Source organism: Argiope bruennichi, chromosome 10 (genome assembly GCF_947563725.1).
Source record: "Argiope bruennichi chromosome 10, qqArgBrue1.1, whole genome shotgun sequence".
NCBI lineage: Eukaryota > Metazoa > Arthropoda > Arachnida > Araneae > Araneidae > Argiope > Argiope bruennichi.
In genome coordinates, this window is record NC_079160.1 from 127,762,206 (window position 1) to 127,770,607 (window position 8,402).

The 8,402-nt window shown below is 34.2% G+C and overlaps 1 non-coding gene across 1 annotated transcript in view; it reads right to left on the bottom strand.

Moving 5' to 3' along the window:
• LOC129989551 (small subunit ribosomal RNA) overlaps positions 1-1,495 on the bottom strand; it is a 1,814-nt gene extending 319 nt beyond the window's left edge. Inside the window, exon 1 of the ribosomal RNA XR_008785812.1 lies at positions 1-1,495. This exon is cut by the window's left edge and continues 319 nt beyond it. This is a non-coding gene — a ribosomal RNA (small subunit ribosomal RNA).
• Between the last annotated feature and the right edge of the window lie 6,907 nt (positions 1,496-8,402).

The window sequence follows — 8,402 nt, forward strand, 5'->3', positions numbered from 1 at the left end:
CTGATTCCTTCAATGTAGCGCGCGTGCGGCCCCGGACATCTAAGGGCATCCCAGACCTGTTATTGCTCTGTCTCGTGCGGCTAAACGCCGCTTGTCCCTCTAAGAAGAACGTCCCACTACAAGAGGATGGGAACGTCTATTTAGTAGGCTAGAGTCTCGTTCGTTATCGGAATTAACCAGACAAGTCGCCCCACCAACTAAGAACGGCCATGCACCACCACCCACAGAATCAAGAAAGAGCTCTTAATCTGTCAATCCTTCCTGTGTCCGGGCCGGGTAAGTTTTCCCGTGTTGAGTCAAATTAAGCCGCAGGCTCCATTTCTGGTGGTGCCCTTCCGTCAATTCCTTTAAGTTTCAGCTTTGCAACCATACTTCCCCCGGAACCCAAAAGCTTTGGTTTCCCGGAAGCTGCCCGGCGTGTCATTTGAGGAACACAGCCGGATCGCTGGCTGGCATCGTTTATGGTTAGAACTAGGGCGGTATCTGATCGCCTTCGAACCTCTAACTTTCGTTCTTGATTAATGGAAACATTCTTGGCAAATGCTTTCGCAGTAGTTCGTCTTGCGACGGTCCAAGAATTTCACCTCTAGCGTCGCAATACGAATGCCCCCGTCTGTCCCTCTTAATCATTACCTCGTGTTCCGAAAACCAACAAAATAGAACCGAGGTCCTATTCCATTATTCCATGCACAATTATTCAGGCGTCGCGCCTGCTTTGAGCACTCTAATTTTTTCAAAGTAAACGTGAGGGTCTCCGCCCACAACCGGTGAAGATCATAGACAGAAGCCCCCTGAACGCTCGGCAGCGAACAGTAACCACCGGTAGGCGGACCGTCCGGCCGGAGCTGAGATCCAACTACGAGCTTTTTAACCGCAACAACTTTAATATACGCTATTGGAGCTGGAATTACCGCGACTGCTGGCACCAGACTTGCTCTCCAATGGATCCTCGTTAAAGGATTTAGAGTGTACTCATTCCAATTACGGGGTCTCAAAAGAGTCCCGTATTGTTATTTTTCGTCACTACCTCCCCGTGCTGGGAGTGGGTAATTTGCGCGCCTGCTGCCTTCCTTGGATGTGGTAGCCGTTTCTCAGGCTCCCTCTCCGGAATCGAACCCTGATTCCCCGTCACCCGTTACGACCATGGTAGGCGCGTAACCTACCATCGACAGTTGATAAGGCAGACACTTGAAAGATACGTCGCCGGGACGAGCCCGTGCGATCAGCCCAAAGTTATACAGAGTCACCACAAGAGACGGACACGAGGCCCGATTGGTTTTGGTCTAATAAAAGCGCTCGTTCCCGAAGGTCGGAGCTCTGCTGCATGTATTAGCTCTAGAATTGCCACAGTTATCCAAGTAGTAAGGTACGATCCAAGGAACCATAACTGATTTAATGAGCCATTCGCGGTTTCGCCTTAATACGGCATGTACTTAGACATGCATGGCTTAATCTTTGAGACAAGCATATGACTACTGGCAGGATCAACCAGGTAACTTCCATCGTTCGTTAGAACGTTCGGAAAATGCACTCCGAATCCTTACATTTCACGAGTCGCGACCATCTCAGTCGCGGGGGACGCCTCGACAACGGAGGATCCCTCAGTCAATCTCGCTTTTTGTGTAGGTATTCCCCGTGCAATCTACAGAGGTTCTATAGTCTCACGACTTCCCCGACGGCTTCAACGCCGCGGGGCGAGTGCGGAGGCATCGAGAAGATATGTGCGCTGGACACAGATGCAGAAAACCAATCAATTCCTTTAAGTACGGTTCTGCTCGTCGCGTCAACGGCACGGGGGCCGAGCCGCTCGCAGAGAGGCTGAGATAGTTTGGAAGCGGCCAGAAAGACGGAGAATACCTCCCCGCCGATCGCAGCCTTCGTAGCAGAAGAATAACACCCTCGATCCCGGAGGCAGCGTCCGACCGACCCATAAAGAACCGAGAACCGATCCGATCGGGCACGACAGACCCACCGTCAACGTTAGAGGACCGCTTTCCCGGAGGTAGCCAACCGGTACTAACAACCCAATCCCGTTGCCGAGACCTAAGACAGGTTCGCGAGATTACGACGCGTTTTTAAAACGCATTCTGTCTCGCGATCGACCACTGTTTCCAGCAGTCACCTGCTACTCATATAGGGCTACGGACGATCCCCGACGTTCCGCTCGTGATCGCGAGTGGCGCGCGCTTTGCCCAGCCACCAGGCGACCGGAAGAAGCCGCCGCGGGCGAAAATAAGAAAAATTGTGCACAGGCAACCCGTTTCGCCGAACTAGTGCTACGTAGTATTTAGCGCTCTTCTCGGTGATTGGACTTTGAAGAAAATCGCGACTTCTCCCCTATTTGCACTTAGAAGGAAATCTCGGGTAGCGACTTCTCACTTTCTCGTGCTCCGGTTAGGACTTTGCCGAAAATCTCACATCGTCGGACTTGGACGGAAAACTAGCGAAGCGACTATCACCTTATCGCGCGTTCTGATTTGGAGTTTGCTGAAAAACGCGACTTCTCACATCGTCGGACTTAGTAGAAAATTTCACCTTATCGCGTGCTCCTATTAGGACTTTGCCGAAAATCGCGCATCTCCGTTTTTCCTTAAAATGTTTACATTTTGAATTTTCTTCAATTACTTTTTGTGAATTTTTATTGATATTTATGAAATTGTTTATGCTTCTGAATTTAAAATGTCAAGTAACATTTATATTTGTTGAATTATATTTAATTCACTCAAATACAAATTTATAGAGTTTTAATACGCTATAATTAAGTTAAATACCTGTATTTGCAGAATGTATTCTTATTTAGAACTCAATTTGGTGTAAATATTATAAAAATAATGAAATAAAGCCTTCAAATGTTGTTAAATACTTGATTCAAACCTAAAAGTAGGTCAAGCACTTAAATTCTAGCAAATTAAGATAAATGTCTGGTAAAGTTCATATTTATATGCATTCGCAGAAAGAATTCAAGTGTTCTTTGAAGTAATTCTTATTTAGAACTGAATTTGGTGTAAAGAATGTCAAATTAGTGAAGTAAAAGCTGTAAATGTTCTTGTATACTTCATATGAACTTCAAAGTAGGTCAAATTGTTTTAATAAATGCACAAGTTGTGTAATTCCCTTCATACAATGTGTAATGTATCTTCTAACAGTGCTAAAAATGAAATCTCTTTCCAATTCAAACAATTTCTACTGTAAATACTGAGGTAAATACAAATACTGTTTTTTAATATGTGAAATTCAACATATAATTGAGTGCAAGCTTTAATATAAATGTATTCCTTCATGTAATATTCAATATCATTCATTTGTGAATGAATGTGCTCATTCAGTTCTTGTACAATTAATTAGTGAGCTTAATCTTTCACTAATGCAAAATATTTCATGACATTGTAAACTTCCATTCATGTAAACATTGTGTAAAATGCAAAGATATTCTTATAGTGTGATATATACAAATATATGGCTTGTATATTCAACTTATTAATGCATAAGAGTATGATTTCTTACTGCATTTTGTGTGTATAAATATAAACATTCATCTCCCTTTATGTTTCATCTAGTATCCATTATATTGTTCATTTATTTGTTATTTAGCTTCATGGTTAATCACTTGTGAAATGTTTACTCATACTGCAAGTTGTTTTCATAATTCATGTTGAGTGAAATCATAAGATTATGTAAAATTCAAACATACAATTTGTATATTCAACACATTAGTGCTTATTACTTGTGGAAATAAGTGATATGAAGAGGTAACAGTTGTATAAAGAAAGCTCAAGTCTTAAATGAATGTTTAATGTTACTTTGTACTATAAATGCAAAGATATGGTTTTTAAATTCAACAAATTTCTGCATAAAAATGTTATTACCAACTATATTTTGTGTGCAGATTCTTCATGTACTATTTACAATCAAAGAATGCATAAATTTCTTAAAATATTTCATCAAGAATCTATATCATTAAACTCAGTAAGCTTCATCTTTACTCAGTGTGAAATGTTTCATCATATAACAGGTTGTTCTAATTATTAAATGTTGTTTATAATGCAAGGAAATCTTCATCTTCAAGTAAATACAATTTATAGATTCATATTACTTGTTCAAACAAGTTGACTGTAAGGAATGCCTAATGTTTACTTTCACTGTAAATGTAACCCTATTCTAATATTAATATTGTTTTCATGTACAGCATTATCTTGTTAGTGTTTAATTTTATGTTATATTCTGTTGAATACAGGCAGAAAGCTTGTCAATCAAATAGATAAATTATTTAGAGTCCTTTGTCCAACTATAATTTATGTGTGGGTTCCCATTTCTTCAAACAACATTTACATTCAAAGAATGTTTCATCTTAACTAAGCTTCATCTTCAAACTGTGCCAAATGTTCCCATTCTTTACTTGTAATACAATGTGGAATGCAATAACTTTCTCATATTGCAAGTTTTTTAATTTTAATAAAGTTCAAAATGTGATTGACATACTTATTTCATGTTAAATACAAACATATAGTTTGTGGATTCTACTCATAGGTGTTTATTACTTGTTCAAACAGATTATGTAAATAGATAATACTTATATGAAGAATGCTTACTATAAAGTATATGTGTAATTTCACCTTACACTGAAATTGTAACCTCTATCTAATATTAATGCAAAATTTATATGTATTTATTCATATAAACATTATATGAAGTGTAATGTCATACTTATATTGTGTTAAATAGAGCCATACATTATTAAGATTGTTATTTCCAATTCTAATTAATGTATAGCTTCATTATACAATATTTACAATGAATGAATACATAGATTTCTTCAAATGTTTCATCCAGTATCTATATTACTATGTTCAGCTTCTTATTTACTTAAAGAGAAATGTTTCTACATATTACAAGTTGTTTTTAAAGTTTAATGTCATGTAAAATGCACTGTAATATAGTTAGAAGCTGCAATATGCAAGTGCTTATTACATGTTGAAACAAGTTATATACATATGTTTCTATAAAAACCCAACCTGTGTGTAATTTTACCTTACAAAATTGTACACTCTTAATGTTGCAATGCATTCTTTTGTTCATGTGAAATGTTTCATTCATTGTTCATGTAAACACTGTATCAAATGGAACATTTCCTTTTACTTACATTATGTTAAATACAGGCATAAAGTTTGAACATTCAATGAAGAAGTTATTAAGAGTGTTTTTTTACAATTGCAATATGTCTGCAAGATTCTTATTTCTTCATAGTGTTTACAATAAGAATACATTAATTGCTTCTCCTGTTTAAGCATATTCTTTAATCTATATGAAATGTACCCATTTTTACATTTAGTGTTATGTGAAATGCAGTAAAATACTCATAAACTGGTAACTATAAACATACAAGAGCATATAACTTATATATGAAGTTGCATATAAAATGATTATTCTGTTAAACATTGTAATTGTTATCTTTCTTTTAATGTAAACATTGTGAGAAATTCTTATAATGAGATAAGTACAAACACTAAGCAATTATTTTCAACATTTCAGTTAATTCTGTTTGTCGAAACAAACGTCCTCATTAAACTATGTCAGTTTATTAATGTAAAGAATACTCAAAAAGTCTCACATGTACTTGTTATGCATGAAACAGACCTTACAAGTTTCAATATTAAAAATGTTAACGTGTAAGACAGTTACATTCTTTTATACTGAGTGGTTTATATTTCCAATATCATTTCTGTCACATATCATTGATATCAAAAAGACATAAATTGTCTCTTATGTGTACACAAACATTGTAACAACCATCTGAATGCTAAACATGTAAGTGCATACCACATATAAAGCTGCATGTAAAATGATAATTCTTTAATTAATGCAAAACATTAACAAACATAGAAATTGTCATTTCTTTATGTTAATGATGTGTGAAATGTTTCTAATGTGCTAGGTTACGATTTTCAATAATTCAGTAAATACTGTTTGTCTAAATAAGCTTACGCATTAAACTATCAGTTACTTGTAAGGTTTATTCTTGTAAATAACAATTAAATAATGTCAAATGTACTTGTTATTGAGAAAAGAACACATACAAGTTTTTATATTATAAAAATAAATGTATAAATACAGTTATATAATTATATATTGAATGGTATATCTTTCCTTCACCATTTCAGGCACAAACCATTGAGATCAAACTAACTTATATTAACCCTGACATGTACACAAACATTATAATAACCATTTCAATGATACATTGTTTCAGATTTAAACATTTTCTGTGTTAATATTTGTCTGAAATTCAATGAATGCACAGTTGAGTACAACAAAGTCAATTCTATTTTTGAACATAATGCATGTGCACTATTAACATTATTATTTTAAAGCATTAAACATAAAAAGATACATTAACTTCAAATTACTATTAAATAAACAATCTTTAACAAGTCATAAATTATATGTAATGCATTTTTTTCATTGGTAGTTCTTAAATTTGGGGAAAATGATCTTTGTATATGTAACGATGAAGAATATTCTGTGTTGAAACATGACATGTTTGTATGAAAATAACTAAATTACCTTATCCATAATGTTAATAAAATTAGGAATGTAGTAAAACTCTTATTATCAATGAAAATTCATTTTCTGATGTACTATATCTACATTTTTTTAAAAATATAAGTAGTGCACACTGCAACTTGAATGTCACCGAGGAATCCTCGTAACAATTCTCTACTCACAAATGTGAAAATGATAACTTTTCTAACCATTAACATCATTATTATCCTCCTTCAAAGCATGTGTGTTTCAAATTAAAACACTTTTTATGAAAATATTTATGAAATTTTGTCTAAAATTCAATAACACTGCATTTCAGTACAACGAGACAGAAGAAATCCTATTCTAAAGCATAGTTCAAACATAAAAAAAGTTATGTAATCTAAAAAATTACTAATAAATTCAGATTTCTTATATAGAAAAGAAGTGTAATTAATATATATTTTAATTGCTATCAATTTAATTTGGTAAAAATGGTATGTGAATATGCAAGGATGAATAATGTTCTACGAAGAAACATTGCAAGTTTGTATTAGATATTCAAATTCATTTAAAATCCTTAATGTGAAAAAAAATATTGAATGCAGTGTACCCAAATATTCATAAAAGTCCTATTTTTAAAACTATTACAGTTCATACTTGGCCTAAAAAAAAAGGAGCAGACACTGTTAATTGAATGTTGTCGTGGAATCTTCGAAACACTCTTTTGTTTACAAGTGTGTCAAATACAGTATTCATAAACTTAAATCCACTTACCTCATTATGATCCTTCTTCAATGAAGCAAATATCAAAACACCTTGTTAATGAAGAGATTTTAATACTATTATTCACATATATCATTTGTTCTTCATTGTTGCCTTTAATATTGTTGATGTAACAATGTGTTGAAAAGTATTAAGAACAATATTCACTGTTGCTTACAGTTAGCTAAGAATAATAGAATCATAAATTGTTACTGGGCATCATTGTTGATGTAACAATGCATTTAAATAGTGTTCATAACTATACTGTCCATTTAGTCTCTAAAGAATTCATAAATTGCATGTATTTAAATAGTAACAATTAACTATTCATGGAAATAATGAATTAACACCTAACACAGTAAACAATATGCTATTTAACATTGTGAAATCAGTCAAACTCAGTGTAGAAATGCTTCCTATGGATTTTCATCAAAACAAGTCTTTTCCACTAAAATTCTTTGAATGAAAATTGAAACAGCTTTCATGTATGTTGTCTTCCAGCATCTCTTTGTATGAAGAAAATGATCAACACATCATTTCAGAAGAGTGACATCTATGTTCCAGTTTGTCTTCTCTTATCTTCAGTTGAAAGTAAAGGTTGATTTTTTGTTGTCATTTACACTGTACACAAACTTCATCTTCTTTCTGCTATAAAACTGCTTCATATAACTATACATTCTTCTTCCATGTTAGAGCATAACAAAGTAGATATCTTTTCAAAATTTCTTCATTTCATTCATAAAAAATAGGATATGAAGTTCAGTTGACATGCCTTCACTCATTGATAACTGCCATCAGAAGGGGGGGGGGGAATCCTAAATGCCCATTCAATATTCAGACTTCATCTTTACAAAATAAAGTTGTTGATGAGATAATAACACTCTTTCACCTTCAACTACACTTGCTAGGATGATGTAATCACATTATAAACAATTAAATTGAATATCCCAAGTAATCCAAATATGGAAAATCTATATAAACAAAGACTACCAGAAATGAAATAATAATCAACAAAAACATTTAACTTCTTCTCATACGTAGAAATCATCAACTTCAATGTCACATAATCTTCAATAAGTTAATCACCAGCATGCAATTCAAAATAATCACAACACAAC